Consider the following 16,915-nt stretch of genomic DNA (forward strand, 5'->3'; position numbering starts at 1 on the left):
TCCTGAATTCCTTTCATGAGCTGGGGGCCCAAGGCGACCTCAGCCTCAGCGCAGCGGGAGGGTTTGGCTGGAGCCCCTGATACCGGGCTTCCTATCTCAGAGGGAGGTGTGGGGGCCTGTGGCGGGGTGCACAAAGGAGCTTCATTTCGGTGGCTTATTTAACACCCCTCCCTGACAGCGGTGTGTGGGTTAGGAGCCCGAGGAATCAAAGAGAAATTTAACAAACGATTCTTTCTTGTGTGTGGGCTGAATAATCGAATTTGTGGGATAACCACACTAGTTTTCACCCCCTTCCTCCCTCCTACCTTCCCTGGCATTTTGGTCAAGGTGCTTGGGTTGGAACGCTTGCCGAGGGTAGGTTCTGGAAGGGAACTGCCGTCAGATCAGGCCCCTCTGCAGCAGCATTTCCACAGTGATGCATTTGGATCGTGTAGAGGTTTAGATTTGTTTGATGCTCGGTTGACACGTGCCATAGACAACTGGGATCTTTTTTTTTTTAATTTTTATTTATTTATGATAGTCACACACAGAGAGAGAGAGGCAGAGACATAGGCAGAGGGAGAAGCAGGCTCCATGCACCGGGAGCCCGACGTGGGATTCGATCCTGGGTCTCCAGGATCGCGCCCTGGGCCAAAGGCAGGCGCCAAACCGCTGCGCCACCCAGGGATCCCGACAACTGGGATCTAACCATGTTCTACTCTTCAGCCCCACTAGAGTTCCTGCTTCCAGGGCAGAAAAGATGGAAGCAGAATTGGGAGTGGTTTGACACAGCTCTGTAAGGAACTAGCAAGCATGTGGCGTCCTCTGGATGTTACTCGCCAGCTGGAGAAGGACATCCAGTGCCCCACAGTCTCTTTCAGGGTCCCTCCTGTCACTACTTTGCCTTTTCTTCCCTTCTACCCCTTTGCCCACAGCAGGAAAGGAAAGGAAAGTAGCCCAGAACAGCCACAGTCAGTGCTGTCCCTCCCTAGGAGGCTCTGTGTTACAGGGAGGAGGCGGAGCGGGGGACACAGGAGAGTGGATCTGGGGGTGTTTTGCTGTGGTTTGCTTGGCATTCTCCAGAATCTCTCTGGCCGTGACTGTTAGATACAGTGAAGGGATGGACCTCCTGGAAGCCAAGAGGTAGGGGCTCTTGTGGCCAGGGAACCAGCACGCCTGGGCCCTGGGAGCAGCAGCTCACTGTGGGATTTGGCCCATCCATCTTCCAGAACAGAGAATGCCTTTCTAACTTCTGCATCATGGGTTCACTGGAGAGCGGACATTGACTAATTCTTACTTCTCTTCTGGCTCACACAGAAGAGGAAAGTTGTGCCTCTTACCATTGGGACCTTCTCTGCAGGGGCACCAGGGTGCTCTCAACCACTTTGAGTAACAGGATTGAGTCCACGTGGGCATGGGAAGGGGAGTGTGTCATTATTCTCTGAGATCGGGGTTGATTATCCCACTGACAGCCATACTTGCCTTTTCCTGATCCGTTTTGCCAGGTGAGCTAGCAACTTCACCCATAGCCATCCACTCACCTGGGGAAGGCATGTGTATAAAAACTTAGACCATGGGGCACCTGGGTGATGCAGCGGTTGAGCATCTGCCTTTGGCTCAGGTCGTGATCCCCGGGGTCCTGGGATCAAGTCCTGCATTGGGGTCCCTCAGGGAGCCTGCTTCTCCCTCTGCCTGTGTCTCCACCTCTGTGTATGTGCCTCATGAATAAATAAATAAAACCTTAAAAAGAAAAAAAAAAAGACTTAGACCATGTGGGGGTGTTTTGGCACCTGCTGGGTGGACACAGCGGTACATTTAGGTTGTTCCTCTTGATGTCTAATCTTCGTTTCTCTTGTTGCAATTCAAACATACCTCACTGTCTTGCCACCAGCCTGTGAGCTGAGGCTGGCCAGACAGCCCCAAACTCAGAATTAATTCTCTTGGGTGGAACCCTGGGTGCGGCTGTTTTTTGGTGGAGGTGACAAAAAGGAGGTGTGGTTATCTGTTTTGGTTGCACGCAAGGCAGAGAGCTGGCCTCTGTCTGAGTTCCCTTGTTTGTTTGTAAACTGTGCTTAAATGAGGTTCTTTTCTTCTCCCAGACTGACAGTCTCATAGGTAAACTTAGGAAGAAGACAGATACTTTTCAAACTGTCACCGTGGGTGCCATAAAAGAGACATTTGGACAGTGGTGCTGAGGAGAGCCTTGTCTTCGCTCTGTGTTAATACGTGGGGATTGGGGTAACCCTGATCACCAGGGGAAGGCGGTTTTTCTTCATTTAGCTTTTAATTGCTTTCTTTCACTTTTATGTATAAAAGATTGTCCATTTAATTAACTGAAGAATGCAATTTCAAAAACACTAATGCTTTACACATGATGGCTTTTAAAATAAAAGTAGCATTCTAATATTGCATAATGTTTTCCTGTTCTCCCACTCCTCTCCGCCTCCACCCACCACCCCCTCCAATCTGTATTAACCTTTAGCAGCATCCTTTGGAGGAAAATGCTGGCCTGCCTCCTCTTTCCACCCTCAACAGGGATAGGACGGCCACTCCCTTCTGAAGTGTCACTTCTGTGAAGAGGAGGTGGCTTTATATACTCTTTTTTTGGGGTCACGGAGCCCCGACTCTCGTCACCTTTAAAATGAATGATGGTGGGATTATATGGGAAAAATGGAAAAGAAAATAAAACCCTAGTACTTAACTCTGGTTTCCTGTGGACATTTCACTAGGAGAAGCCTGTTTGCATTGGCTCTGGGGTTGACGATTTCACCACCTTCTTTTTTTTGACTGTAAAGAAATCCAGATCTTTCTCTTGCCTTCTTAATCCCTTATCACTCCCCACAGTGTTGTGAATTGCCCCCACTAGATGGCTTTTTGAAAGCGCAGTCTTGTGGACAAGTTTATCTTCACCAGTTGGGCTGGGGAGTGGGGGGCAGGTGTGCACACGGAGGTCTGTGCACATCCGTCCACAGGCCACTGAGCAAGACTGCTCTGTTACCTGGGTTGGTGATCCCAGGCCCCCAGTAGAAGGGGTCCTGACCATCACTCTGATTTTGTAGATAAGGGGGGGTGGAGCCCTGGAGGGGTTGGCGACTTGCCCCTAGCCTGCCTTCCAGCCAGGGTTATAGCCTGAATGAGATCTGCTTACCTGTTCTCATCCTGCCTTCTTGGATTTTCTGTGTTGGATTATGATCCGGGTCCTGGAAGGGACCTTGGTAATCATGTGACTCACTTGCCTCGAAGCCGGCTTATGTGTTCCTCATAGTTTGGTTTTGATGATGTCCAGAGAAGAGCTTTATGGACCTGGTAACGTGCACTGTAAAACACGTTGTGTTTAGATCTCATTTAGCTCTCTCTGTTGCCGCCTGCTCTGGCCTCCTTGGCGGTGAAATGCTTGGTCGTTTGGAGTGAACAAACCCGGCAGCCCCAGGTCACTTTTCAGAGGGATCCTCTCTTGCATCCTCTCTCTCTTCTCCAAATAAAAGGACTTTTGAGCCGACTGAAGGGATTGCTAAGAATTTCCACCCCCGAAGAACAATTGTGTGTTTACGAGAAGTGACTAAAAGATTCTTTCTTTCCCTGCGACTGGGTGTGGAACCCTGACTTTTTCTCAACCCTGTGATGTGGATAAATGCAAACGCATCTTGGGAAAATACATGCTCTTGATTCCATGATATGCTGGTAAAAAATGACCTTGGAGATAGATGTGTTTCCAGGAGGAACAGCACCAGACGGGGAGGGCCGGAGGTAGTGTGTAGTACAGGTTTTTGGTTTTGATTTTGTTTTTGTCCTACTGGGGGAGAGATTTTTCAGATTAACCTGGTGATGTGACTAGAGAACGTAGTGGGAGATTTGGGACTAGGTTTTGGTGTGTTTTTAAGTCTGCCTTGTAATGGGATCTCTTTCCCCCTCCCACCTTCATTATTATTATCGTGGGCTCACACTTAGGGAGCATTCATCGCAGGAGATGCGGGGAGGGTTTGCTGCTCGTGGGAGGGTTTGCTGCCGGGGACCATACGGCTTCATCATTCATTAATTCCTAGGTTCATTCATCGAGCTATTTAAACTTCTGTGTGTAAGACGGCAGCCCAGATGGTCTTTTGGTGCCCGCGTTCACGCAGAGACCCCAGGCCCTGATGCAAGAGGGCACGTGGAGTAGCTGAGTGTACAAAACATTTGCAGCCATTAGGAAGCAGCTCCTGAGTCTTGTGGCTCCCGAGCGAGGACACCCATCCTCTCCAGCATCTTCGCGATCTTTTTTCTGGTCCTCTTCCTTTTTAGAAAAAGCCCCGTGTGAATCAGCGAGCCAGCTTCCGTGTTTACAGAAGCAGTCACAGCCTCTGAGTTTTGAAGTGGAACCGGGGTCCCATGTGCTTGTTCGTGGGTCTTTCCTCTGTCATAGCTGTCTGCTTCCTTGTTCTGGAAGGAGTTCTCTTTAACATCGCGGTGAAACGTTAAGCTGGTCCACCTCCCCTCCCACCCAGCTCCCTGCAAGACACCTGAGCTATTAGGAAACTGCCCATGGGGTTGAGGAGGGCTTGATGGGCAGGGGCGGCTGATTGCCCTGGGTGTCGGGTCGGGGAGCTCCCGTGGGTCGGCTCACCTGTGGTATGGCAGGCTCGGAGCACAGCGTTGGTACCCATCACCTCGTTCAGTCCCCACAGTGGGGATGCTTTTGGACGACTGATGTGTGGGTGTCTGCAGGGCGCTTAGACCTTCAGGGTGCTACAGATGAGAAGCCTTATTTATACACAGAAGTTCAAAAAAGTTGGGTAGTTAGCCCATGCTTTTAAGTTGGATGGCTGGAAATCAGACCCAGGTCTGTCTAATTGCTTAGCCTGTGCTCTTAAGGCCTTCGTGGATTTTCTCCATGGCTGTTGGGATAGAGTGGCTTGAGTGCTGATGGGTAGGCAAGGGCATCTGGCCAGAATTGACTTCACCAGACTTTCGGTTATGCTTCTTCAGTGGGTCAGTCCCATTTTGGGGCTGGGGTGCATCTGTCGTCCTGACCCAAGGCTTTGTTGACAGGAGACCTGGCCCTTGGGGAGGGGAGCCCATGGGAGAGGACGTGAGCATGAAGGGGAGAGTACGGGGCATGTCCCCTTTATTGGGATGTCTGCATGTTTCTTCTTTAGTGGAACTCCCTTTGGCCTTTCTGTAGCTCTCCATCTGAATGTGGCAGTTGGCTAAGGAACTTTGTCTCAGTGCCGCACTGGCCTTCTGGAAAGTCCTGGTTCCCCAGAAGTCATAGCTGGTCTGTGCTGAGTGAGATTGGTTCTTTGTGCTTTGAGGTATGGGATCCTTGGCTGAGCCTGAAAATATTTTGCAGCTTTCCCTGGCATCCCTGACCCTCGAGGCCACTCCCTGCCCCTCATGCTCTGGAGCTGCTCACTCTTGCGGGGACCGAAGGTTGATGGGAGTTCCCCAAGGCCAGAGTGGGGAGCACAGAGCTGCCCAGATGTTTTGCATAGTTTTTTCTATTGCCCCGATCAGGAATGTGTTCCCTCAGGACGGGTTATGGCCTGGAAGTGAGCCTAATGTAAACATCCTAGCCACAGCCAGTCCCCTTAATCGAATAGAAATGGTTTGGGGATAAGCAGGCTTGGGGAGGAGGAGGGGGAAGGGTGAGATGGAGCACTGGAATTTGGAGACCAGGGTGTCCTGGGGGTGTTCTGCCAGCAGGTTCCCCTAGCAGATGCGGGGCAGGAGCTGGGTGTGCAGAGCTGGCCAGGTGCAGACGGCACTAGCTCTCGCAGGGGGCTTGGTTTTCTTTCTTTTTCTTTTTTTTTTTTTTGAAGATTTATTTATTCATTCAGAGAGAGCGAGAGAGAGGCAGAGTCACAGGCAGAGGGAGAAGCAGGCTCCATGCAGGGAGCCTGATGTGGGACTTGATCCCGGGTCTCCAGAATCACACCCCGGGCCGCAGGCGGTGCTAAACCGCTGCGCCACTGGGGCTGCCCCAGGGGGGCTTGGTTTTCGAGGGCAGTGTGGACTTTGTGGTTCAGTTGAACCGCTGGGCAGAGCAGTGAGGGAAACTGAGGTATGCTACAGGAACCAGGAATGGGGGGAGGAAGGGGTGGCTGGGGGACTTTTGGAGGGAGCCGGGTCATTCAAGTACTTTGAAGATGTTCAACATCATATGGAAAATCATATTACTTTGAAACACTATGTTTTGAAGGCACTAGACTCCCGGAGAAGGGTGTGGAGGATGTGGGCGACTGATGTGTGTGTGTCTGCAAGGGGCTTAGACCTTCAGTGTCAGAGAGAGGCTGACCCTCCTCACTGTGCCCCGCCCCCCCATAGTCCTCTCGGAAGGCTTGGACTTTCTGGGAGATTTGGGGCACTTTACCCAGATGCAAAGTTGACAGTTGGACATAAAGCGGTCTTCAGCACCCGGCGTGCAGAGCCCCCCCCGCCCCCCAAAGCGGTAACCTGGGGTTGCCAGGGGCAGTCACGTGTTACTGATCTGACCCCTGGACAGTTTCCCCTTTTTGTAGGGGCGTCTGGCACGCTCCACACAAAGCCACAGCAGCTGCTCTGGTCCGGCTTGTCAACTTTTAGGGCTTTTGTATGAGTGCTTCTGAAACAGCTGGCAGAGATGCCGAGACTGGCCGTGCTGGTTTTGCTGGTGCAGGTTCTAGAAATGAGGGTCCGGCATGGGGGGAGACCACAGGATCAGGGGGGCGGCGGAAACCTTCCTATTATTCTCACACCTTGGAATCTCGATGCGTGCGTGTGCCAAGGAGGGGGAAGATGTAAACAATTTAGTTTGCCTTCAGGATGCAGGATCTAATCTAAACATGATTAAGCTGATTTGATTTTATAGATTGGAATTTCTAAGTGATAGAAACTGATGAGGTTAATGTGAAATATTTACTTAATAAAAAGCCTCATTACCTGACGCTGAAGGGTAGGGGGAAAAAGATTCTCGGTAACGCGTCTGATCTTTTGGAAATGAAGTTGGGTTAAAGTTTTCTTGGTAAAAACTGAATTCTGTGATCTTGTTTTTACACATGCTGTGCTTAAATATTAACACCAATTGAGCAAATTGCCTTTTAACTGCCTTTATTTGCTTTCATTAACAGTATAATTTAAAAGCTCCAGAATTTGCATGGAACCTGTTGTGCATGTTGGGGGGGAACTATTCATAAATTAATTAATCGTGAGAACATTATCTTTAAGGAAGGTCACGAAACACGAGTGTGTGTTTCTGAAAAGCAGTGACATGTTTTTGCTGTTTCTTGGGGACTTGATGTACTTTTGGCTTAGAGATCTGAGAGTGAGTGTGTGTGTGTGTGTGTGTGTGTGTAATAACTTGGCTGGATCAAGAAAAATTTTAATGACTGGACATGTTTTAAGTTAAGTTGAGTGAACCTAATTACACTGTAGTTTCCAGAGAGCTGAAGGCAATACCATTGGTATTTAAGTACTAGTTTCAAAATTAAAACCAACCTGTATAATTGGCTATGCTCCTGAAATGGTTTATCTCTCCTCCCCTCCTCTCCAAACTCCCTTTCTCTCTCTCTCTCTCTCTCTCTGTCTCTCTCACACACACACACACACGCACGCTTCCACACCGATGGGAGAGAGCGTGACTGGCCAGTCCTGCTAACCACAAGATTGTCCTCCCAGTGCGAACCATTAAGCGCATTGTCCTTTCATGAAATTACTCTGAATATGTGAAAAGTTTCCAGAATGATTTCATTGAAATCAGTTGCTTCCTTTTGTACAGATGTTTTTGTGGTTTAGAACCTCAGCCAAGGCAAACATTATGAATGAGATGCAGAGACCACCGTGTCCCATGAAGGGCTGAAAGTTCCTTTGGGAGTTCTTTTACACAAGCTATTCTGACACGTTTGTTTTGACAGAACTTCATCCTCGCATTCTTCTTCTCCTGTCCCCCTCTCCTGGTGCTATTGGTTTGTGGTGGGTGGTTTTCCTAATTAATTTAATCTGTAGTCTAGGTTTTCAGGATCTTCAGATGCCAGGATGCTGATTTTATTTATCTCTGGTGTTTTTGTTGTCTATTGAGGAGACACGTTTTCCCTCTTCCCTTTTTTACCCTAACTCTGTTTTTTTTTTTTTTTTGAGACTTCTAGACTTACTTCAGTAAAGAAGGAACTTATTTTTTGTGAGCACTTGTCAGATGCATTTTCTTGGGTGTGCATGTGTAGAAATATACATTTTGAATAATGTAATATATGTTTTTGAAAAGTTATATATAAAACCCAAAGTATATAGAAAAAAGATGGATAAACTTGGCTACATCACAAATTTAAAACATTTTGCATGTTTTTCTATTGGGTTTTTATCTCCTCCTTAAACATATATTGATTCTTTTTTTAAAGTTTATTCATTTGCAAGAGAGAGGGGGTGCTCCTCTCTCTGTGGGGGTGGACAGAGGGAGAGGGACAGAGAAACTCAAGCTGACTTAGTGGTGAGATTGGAGCCAGATGTGGGGCTCGATCTCACAACCCTGAGATCATGACCTGAGTCAAGACCAAGTGTTGGATGCTTAACCAACTGCACCACCCAGGCACTCCTGATTTTCTTTTTACATGAGTCAGAAATATTAAGCTTTTATCTGTTGAAGAAGCAAGTGTTGGTGAGGATATGGAGAAAAGGGAGTTCTCATGCACCATTGAGGGGAATGCACATTGGTGCAGCCACTGTGGAAAACAGTGTGGAGGTGCCTAAAAATTAAAAATAGAACTACCCTATGACCCAGTAATTCCACTGTGGTGTATTTACCCAAAGCAAATGGAAGCACTAATGGGAAGAGATAAATACAAGCCTGTGTTTATTGTTTATTGCAGCATTATTTACAATAGCCAAGATACGGAAGCAGACCAGGTGTCCATCCATAGATGAATGGATAGAGAAAATGTTTATATATATATATATATATACACACACACACACACACACACACACGTATATGTATATACACACATATGTATAAATACACACACATACATGCAATGGATTAGTACTGGGCTATAAAAGAGAAAGAAATCTTGTCATTTGAAACAACGTGGATGGATTTAGAGGGTATAGTTCTTTTTTTTTAGAGGGTATAGTTCTAAGTGAAATAGGTCAGACGGAGAAAGACAAATGCCATATGATTTAATTCATATGTGAAATTTGAGAAATGAAGGAAATGAATAGAGAAAAAGACAAAAAAAAAAAAAACCCACAGTCTTAACTCTAGAGAATAAATTGGTGGTTGCTAGAAGGGAGGTAGGGGGGATGGGTGAAACAGGTGAAGGGGATTAAGAGAACATTTATCATGATGAGCTCTGAGAAATGTATAGAATTATTGAATCAGTATACTGTACACTAATATAATACTGTATGTTAATTATACTTGAATTAAAAAAATAAATTAAAAAAATTAAAGTTTTAAGAAAATATGCAGAAAAAAACCTATCTGTTGAATGCATAGCAGATATGTTTCCCAGTTGATCATCTGTGCTATAATTCTATGGTTCTTTTTATCATATAATGTCTTCATAATTTATTGAATTTAAAGATGTCACAATGATATCTGTAGAATGGATATATAAAGCCTTTAACGGTCACATTTTAGAATTTGCATTTGGGGAGAGTATCCAGAGAGAGAGAGAGAGAGAGAGCGCGCGATCGCTGAGTATGATGGAGGGAGAGGGCGGGGAAGAAAAGAGAGAATGAATTATGTTAAAAGGTTGATTTTTCTCTGTCAAGAATTCCACTGAGAACCACTTCTCTCTCTCTCTCTCTCTCTCTTTTTTAAGATTTTATTTATTTATTCATGAGAGAGAGAGAGAGACAGAGGCAGAGACAGAGGCAGAAGGAGAAGCAGGCTCCATGCGGGGAGCCCGATGTGGACTCCATCCTGGGACTCCAGGACCACGCCCCAGACCAAAAGCAGGTGTTCAAATGCTGAGCCACCCAGGGATCCCGAGTACCCCTTCTCTAAGGCGAATATTGGTCTGATGCTTTTAGCACATATACACAGCACAGATTTCCCTATTTTGAAGACACTCCTCCTGAGAGTTGTCTTTCCACGGAAGGCAGACTCACCCCATCTTTCCTACTTGTCCTACCCAGTCTTTAAGACTTACTTGAAAACTCTATAAAACCATCTCTAGTTCCATATACTTCATTTTTACCTCTCAGAGTGCCTCCTGCTTTCTGACTTAGGGCAGAAATAGTTCTGTATATCTCTTCTTCCTTCTTAGAGTTTTGTTTGAGAGTAGAGATCTTGTCATTCTGTTTGACTCATCTTTGAATTCAGCGCTGTCTTAGCCATCAGTGTATAATTTATGAACAGGTAATTTACCAAACAGATCAACTCTCCTCCATCCCTTTATCCCATACACCCTTCTGAGACTGGCCCATCCTTCAAAAGTGGTGCGTGGGGCCTCAAGGTCCAACAACATTGTGTGTATTTTGCATAGATATGGTGGAGGCATCCATCCAAGTCAATGGATGCTGGTTGGGGTTTGGGGAAGAAGAAGGGAAAAAACCAAAGAAGAGGGGATTCCAAAGCATTGATCTCCAAATATTCCCAAATGGGGCAGCCCGGTGGCTCAGCGGTTTAGCGCTGCCTTCAGCCCGGGGTATGATCCTGGAGACCCAGGATCGAGTCCCACGTCGGGCTCCCTGCATGGAGCCTGCTTCTCCCTCTGCCTGTGTCTCTGCCTCTCTCTCTCTCCCTCTCCCTCTCCCTCTCCCTCTCTCTCTCTCTGTGTGTGTGTCTCATGAATAAATAAATAAAATCTTAAAAAAAACCCACAAATATTCCCAAATGAAAAATGCATCTGATCCTGTCCTTTTCTCAGACAGAGGTGAGTTCGTGGCAGCTTATTCAACAGATATTTATTGAGTACCCAACAGGTGTTTTGCTTTGAGTAAGATGGAGTAGGACAAATAGTCATGATCTTTCCCCTTGTGAAGTGTTTCCTAGTTTGGCATTTGTTCAGGAGAGGAGGTTTAAAAAATTCATACATTCTGTAGATGACCCTTCTGTGTTGCCCCTCATTCTATTTTGATCTCTTGTCCTCTGTTTCCTCTTCCTACATGCAGCTAGCTGGGATTGCCTTATTCCAAGCCAAATCTGTTGAGGTTCGCTGTCTAGTCATCCAGTTGGTCTTCTACCAAAACCTGGCATTCATTCTTGTGTTTACGTATTCATGTATTCATGTAGTCAATCATTCAACAAAAAGTTGATGTTGGCTAGATGAACCAAGTTTTAAGTAACATGAGGTGACCAAGCTCCTATCCTTTTTCTATTAGAAAGTTGATCTATTAGTAGTTGGAATAGATCACAGGGAGGAAATTGTTACTGAAAAAATAATTCTACTGGCTCTTATACCCTCCAGGTGGTGGTTCAGTAGAAATACTGCTATTTCTATTGCCATGACATATTTTTCAGGAAGTAAGTAGAAATACCATGATTCTTCTCTTAAGTATCTAGAATAACCTGGTAATCTAATTGGAGATGTCTGTAGAATGTGCCCCTCATACTTGGTACAGTGTCTGCCACAAAATGGGGGACCAGTTGATGTTTGTTGAAAGACAGAATAGTGGATAGAGACTTGAAGTAGGAAATCAGTGAGACAAATGTCCTTGGAAATCTGACTGGGGAGGGGCACACAGGAGGCTTCAGTGTATATGGGTGGTTTTTTATGTCACGCTGTAGACCTTTGAATGTCCGAAATATTTTAACAGTTTCTCAGTTCTCCCACCTGCTCGAACCATGTGCTCACTGCTGAACTGAGCCTTAGTGATATAGAGGAGCATAGAGTATATATAGATACTACAAAGTGTCTGCAAAAAAAAAAAAAAGAGAAAAGTTTGCTTCAGTTCTTGCTGGAGTTTCTTCCAAGAACAGAACTTACATTACTTTTTAGCACAAGGGATGGAATCTGGAGGGGAGGTTAAAGTGTTCCCTGGAACTTTTCAGTCATGAGCTGATTTTTGTAAAAGCCCTGCAGGTGAGTACAGGGGCCTAGAAATAAAGATCTCAGGAGCACAGATCCCTTCCTTTCCTTCTTTTGTTGGGGGTGGGGGCGGATGTAGGAAGAGGTTGGGTAAGGCTGGAATATAGCTGCAAACCTGTAGATTCCTTTTAGTTTTTCTACCCTCACCTGAGAAACTGAAGCTTTGCAATCCCGTCTCTGGGAAAGACGTTCTAGAGGAAGGACCCATTGGTTTTGTATGTGGATGTGACCAGAGCAGGGAAAGAGTGTGTGTCCTCTAGCACTGTTTAAAGTGTTTGGAGGTCTGTCTCCTCTCCAGAGGTCAAAGGTGAGACAGACCTTTGTTGGTGTTGTTTTCTTCTCTCTCTCTGTCTCTCTCTTTTTTTTTACTCCCTTGTTATCTCAACTTCCAAACATCAGCTTTGATGTCTATTGTTGGAACTTCAAGAGGACTCTTAGCACATCGGCAGGTGTTGGTTTTAGTGAGAAGGCGAGAGTCTGCATTCTTCTAGGGGGAGAGACATGGGTCCCACACATTTCTTCCCAGAGCAGGAGCTCATTCGAGGTAGGAGCAGGAGGGTGTGCAGCAGGACTTTCTCCCTGTCTGAAGGGATCTGTCTTCCTTCAGTGGCTGACGAGAGGCTGTCTAACGGCCTCGTATTAAGGTTTCATTAATCAAAGACACTTCCACTGCCCCTTTACAGAAACACAACTGCTTTGGCTGTCCTCTACTGACAACCCACTAATTTATCTTTCCCAGGGAGAGGGAGGGGAGGACGGAGAGGCAGGGTGTCTGCCTGCTGTGTGGAAGGGATCGCCACACCGGCTCCTCATATATACACGTGTGTTCGCGTGTTGACTTCCACGTTTTTGTTGGGAGTGGTGGGCTGCAGGCCGCATCTGCTCCCCACGCTGTCCTCTCATCAGGGGACCAGAACCACTAGAAATAGACACTAGAGATGGGTTTCCATGGTCCTTTTTTTTTTTTTTTTTTTTTAATTTGCCTAGAAAATGTTCCTTCCAACTCCCAGCCCCAAGGTTTGCTAAAATTGGTGGCAGAAAGTGCTGGAAGAAAGAAGTAACGTGTTTAAGTGTGTTTAATGGACATTCTAGGTGAAGTAGGGGGTGATGGGGATGTGAGCATCTGGGAGCCACTGACCTGAAATGGTCTAGTCTTCTTTTTCAGCTTGATGGAACTTCACCTCGTTCTCAGGTTGGAATCTGACCTTCTGTAACCCTCTGCTCAGAAGATGGATATTTGGGCATTTGGAAACCTCTCAGGGCCTCCTAAGTAGGTGATTGAGCATTGTGTATGTGTGAGTGTTGTGTGTATGTGTTTTAAAGCTAGGTCTTTAGGTCCTGGAGAGGAGCTTTGAACTCACTTTATTCAATTCATCAAATATTTACTGAATACCTACTGGATGACTTTGGCTCTTCTGGAGATGTAATGGGGAAGCACAGTCCTTTTCTTAGCTCTTAGTTTAGGGTTCAAGCTAGTACTCAAATGGCTGTAATAAAAAGTAGAATAAAACCTGTTGCCTTCTACTTATTAGAAAGTGCACCAGAAACTTCAGGAGGGCCAGGAGTACGTCTGACTCCCTCAGTTAACAAGTATTTATTGAGTCCTACTATATACCAGACAATGGATGTACAGAAATCCAGAGATGTAGTCCTTGTCCCTGAGAATCTCCTAAGCTAGCAGGGAACAAATGTGCAGTACGTTATAGTATAATAAAAAAGTCGGAATCAAATGAAACACAAGGTGTAGAGGGAAAGAAGGCCTTGGGAGGGGCCGCACACAAAGTTGCTGAGAAGACATCTAGGCAGGGTTTTGAGAGATAAAAGAGGACTGTCACCGGTGAGACCAGGGAAAGGCATTCCAGGTGGAAGAGAGCAACATATACGAAGGCCCAGGGAGGACGGGGCAGAGGACCGGCAACCATTTGATTTAACTGGAGCTCGAGGTGTGTAAAGAAGTGGGTAGAGGTGTCGGTTGGAGGTGACGTTGAGCCCGTTATGAAGGTCTTGCTTGCTCAGCAAAAGGACCTATGTTCCATTTTGTAAGATGCTGAAAGATTTTTATCAGGGGAGCAAAATAACAGGAAGTGTGTTTTAGAAAGAGAGTTCTCAGGAGTGCCTGGCTGGCTCCGTCGAAGGAGCCTGTGACTCTTGATCTCCAGGTTATGAGTTCGAATTCCATGTTGGGTGTAGAGATGACTTAAATAAATAAAACTTTTAAAAAAAGATTTTATTTTATTTTTTTTTATTCATGAGAGACACACAGAAAGAGGCAGAGACATAGGCAGAGGGAGAAGCAGGCTTCCCACAAGGAGCCCAATGTGGGATTTGATCCCAGGACCCCAGGGATCATACCCTGAGCCAAAGGCAGATGCTCAACCACTGAGCCACCCAGGTGTCCCTTAAATAAATAAAACTTAAAAAGAGCATTCTGAGTGTGGCACTGAGGGTGGATAGGTGGGAGTTAGCCTGGAGTCAGAAGCCTTTTGGGGGTGGACTGAGAATGAATGTAGGCTGAATTATGGCAGTGGTGGGGTGGAGCATGAAGGGCACATGGTAGGGGTGTGGTGGATGGGTCCCGTGGATTAGGCAGGAGGGTTATGAGGAGAGAGTTGAGAGAGTCCTGAGCTTTTGCTTGGATAGATGGTCGATGGGGGCGGGGGGAATATAGAAGAAGTTCTGGGTGGAGAAATAGTTATTTATATTTTGGACATGCTGTTTGAGATCTTGGAAAAACTCTGAAGACGTAGTCTGTATAATTGTAGTGGGTCTTGAAGGAAAGATATTTCGATAAGCAGAAGTCTGTATACTAATTCAGTTGTGTTCATTGGTGTTTGATGATCTTTTAGAATGTATAAGAATCAAAAGTGTCTTAATTCCATGGCAGAAAACAGTATTTTTGGAGTCCCCTGAATAATGAGAAGTGTTTTCATCAAAGACCTTTATTCGTTTGTGTGCTGACATCTGGAGAGCAGAGATAGATATTTTCCTTGGGTCTGGGTTCCCGAGCCATGAGCTCTTGGCTCGCTCCTAATTAATCCTTTGTAGTTGGTGACTGATGAAATCATGGCTCTCTGAAATTTTCATCCTTGGTTGCATAGACACAACTGACTTTATCACAGGACCCCAGGTGTGTGTCTGAAATTAGTGTGTTGGATCTAATGCATATTGATTGCTTCATAAAATCTACAGGATCTGGGGGATACAGACTAGAGTTTGGGGGAGGATTTTTATTTTTATTTTTGTAGTCTTGACTAATTCTTGAACATATATCATGATATCTTAGAATTTGGAGAGCACCAGCCCTCCACCGTCCCCTTTGGGAACCCTGGAGTCACCTGCAGGATTTCCTCCGAAGAATCCCTCCAAAAGACCCACTAATTCTGTGTCCACTGCTCTTCTCAGTGGCACACAGGCCTGTCTCCCCATGAAGTTAGAACAAGATAACCTAATAGGGGCTGTGTTAGAGGTGTGGGACCACAGAAGGTTACGGTTGGACAGTGTGGTGGAGGACTCTGGTCTCACCTGGATGTGGAAAACTTTTGTCTGGGTCTCTGCAGTGATTAGGACTGTGGGTTTTTACCAACAACCGGAACAACAGCCCTCTTCTTGTGAATGCTTATGTTAGGTCAGTCCTGTGTTAGGCATTATTAAAAGCCAGATCTTATTTAATCCTCACAACAGGTTTGCGGTAAGTACTGTAAAATCAAAGTACAGATAATAAACTGAAGCTCAGGGTGGCCTAGCACCTTGCCTGGTGTCACACAGCGGAGGAGGTGGACGAGCCGGGACTCTTCACCAGCCTCTGACATGGCAGTGGTGCTGCTGGGGAGGAGAGCTCTTCCCCAGGCAGGCTGTTTGCTCTGGAGCGAGGGGTACCTCTCTTCAGAGGAGGGATCTCTCAGATCACAGTCTGCGGGTCTGGTCTGCAGACTTACGCTCTTCAAATCTCCAAATCTTCAGGACCCTTCTTCCCCCCCCCCCCCCTTTTTTTTTTTTTAAAGATTTTATTTATTTATTCATGATAGTCATACAGAGAGAGACAGAGAGGCAGAAACACAGGTAGAGGGAGGAGCAGGCTCCATGCAGGAAGCCTGACGTGGGATTCGATCCCCGGTCTCCAGGATCGCGCCCCGGGCCAAAGGCAGGCGCCAAACCGCTGCGCCACCCAGGGATCCCCCCTTCTTTCCCTCTTATCTCCAAGATGGCGCCTCCTTTGACAGGGCTTTGCCAGGATGCTAGTTTCTACAGTTTGATGGCTGGAAACGAAACTTAGAGGGCCAATCAGGGATATGTAGTTGCATTCCTGGGTCCTCTGAAATCCTGTTTATCCCTGTTCAGAGAAACCTTAGATTGTACCGACTCTCAAGTATAAAATGTTTTTCAGATCCCTCTTCCCTGGTGAGGAAGCTTTTTCACTGATGTGCTAGGAAATGTTTCATAACAAATTCTCCAGGATAGAAAAAGGTACCTGATTTGTAGCATTTACTGATTTGCATGATAGATAACTCCCACCACGGTCAATTTCAGGCTGCCACTGGGAGGTCACTGAGGGTAGAGTTTGGAAGAGGTGCCCACTGTGGTTGTGAACTGTCTCAGAGTACCAGAGCTTCTGAATGGGAGCGCTGAGGTCCTGGCAACCCTCCCCAGGTTTTAGAGTGAAGGTCTAACTCATGATTGGGCCTCCAGTGAGATGAGAAGGTTATTTCCTCCCCAAATCAAGACATGAAATCCATGGCTCTGTTCTTTGTCTCTGCTTTCCCCGAGTCTGGTTCTTGATTCTGGCTAGCACCGTGGGTCCTTAGTAAAAATACCACATACATTGCTGCCATGAGTTGAATACTTATGTATATTATCTTTTCTTTTCTTTTTAAAGATTTTATTTATTTGACAGAGAGAGAGAGATCGAGAGCACATGAGAGGGAGAGGGAGAAGCAGACTCCACACTGAGCAGA

General features: G+C 46.2%; 1 protein-coding gene across 4 annotated transcripts in view; it reads left to right on the forward strand.

Annotated features, from left to right (window-relative positions):
• ZBTB16 (zinc finger and BTB domain containing 16) overlaps positions 1-16,915 on the forward strand; it is a 188,339-nt gene that overhangs the window by 41,490 nt on the left and 129,934 nt on the right. The window lies entirely within an intron of this gene.

Source organism: Canis aureus, chromosome 3 (assembly GCF_053574225.1).
Source record: "Canis aureus isolate CA01 chromosome 3, VMU_Caureus_v.1.0, whole genome shotgun sequence".
In the NCBI taxonomy this organism is placed as follows: Eukaryota; Metazoa; Chordata; class Mammalia; order Carnivora; family Canidae; genus Canis; species Canis aureus.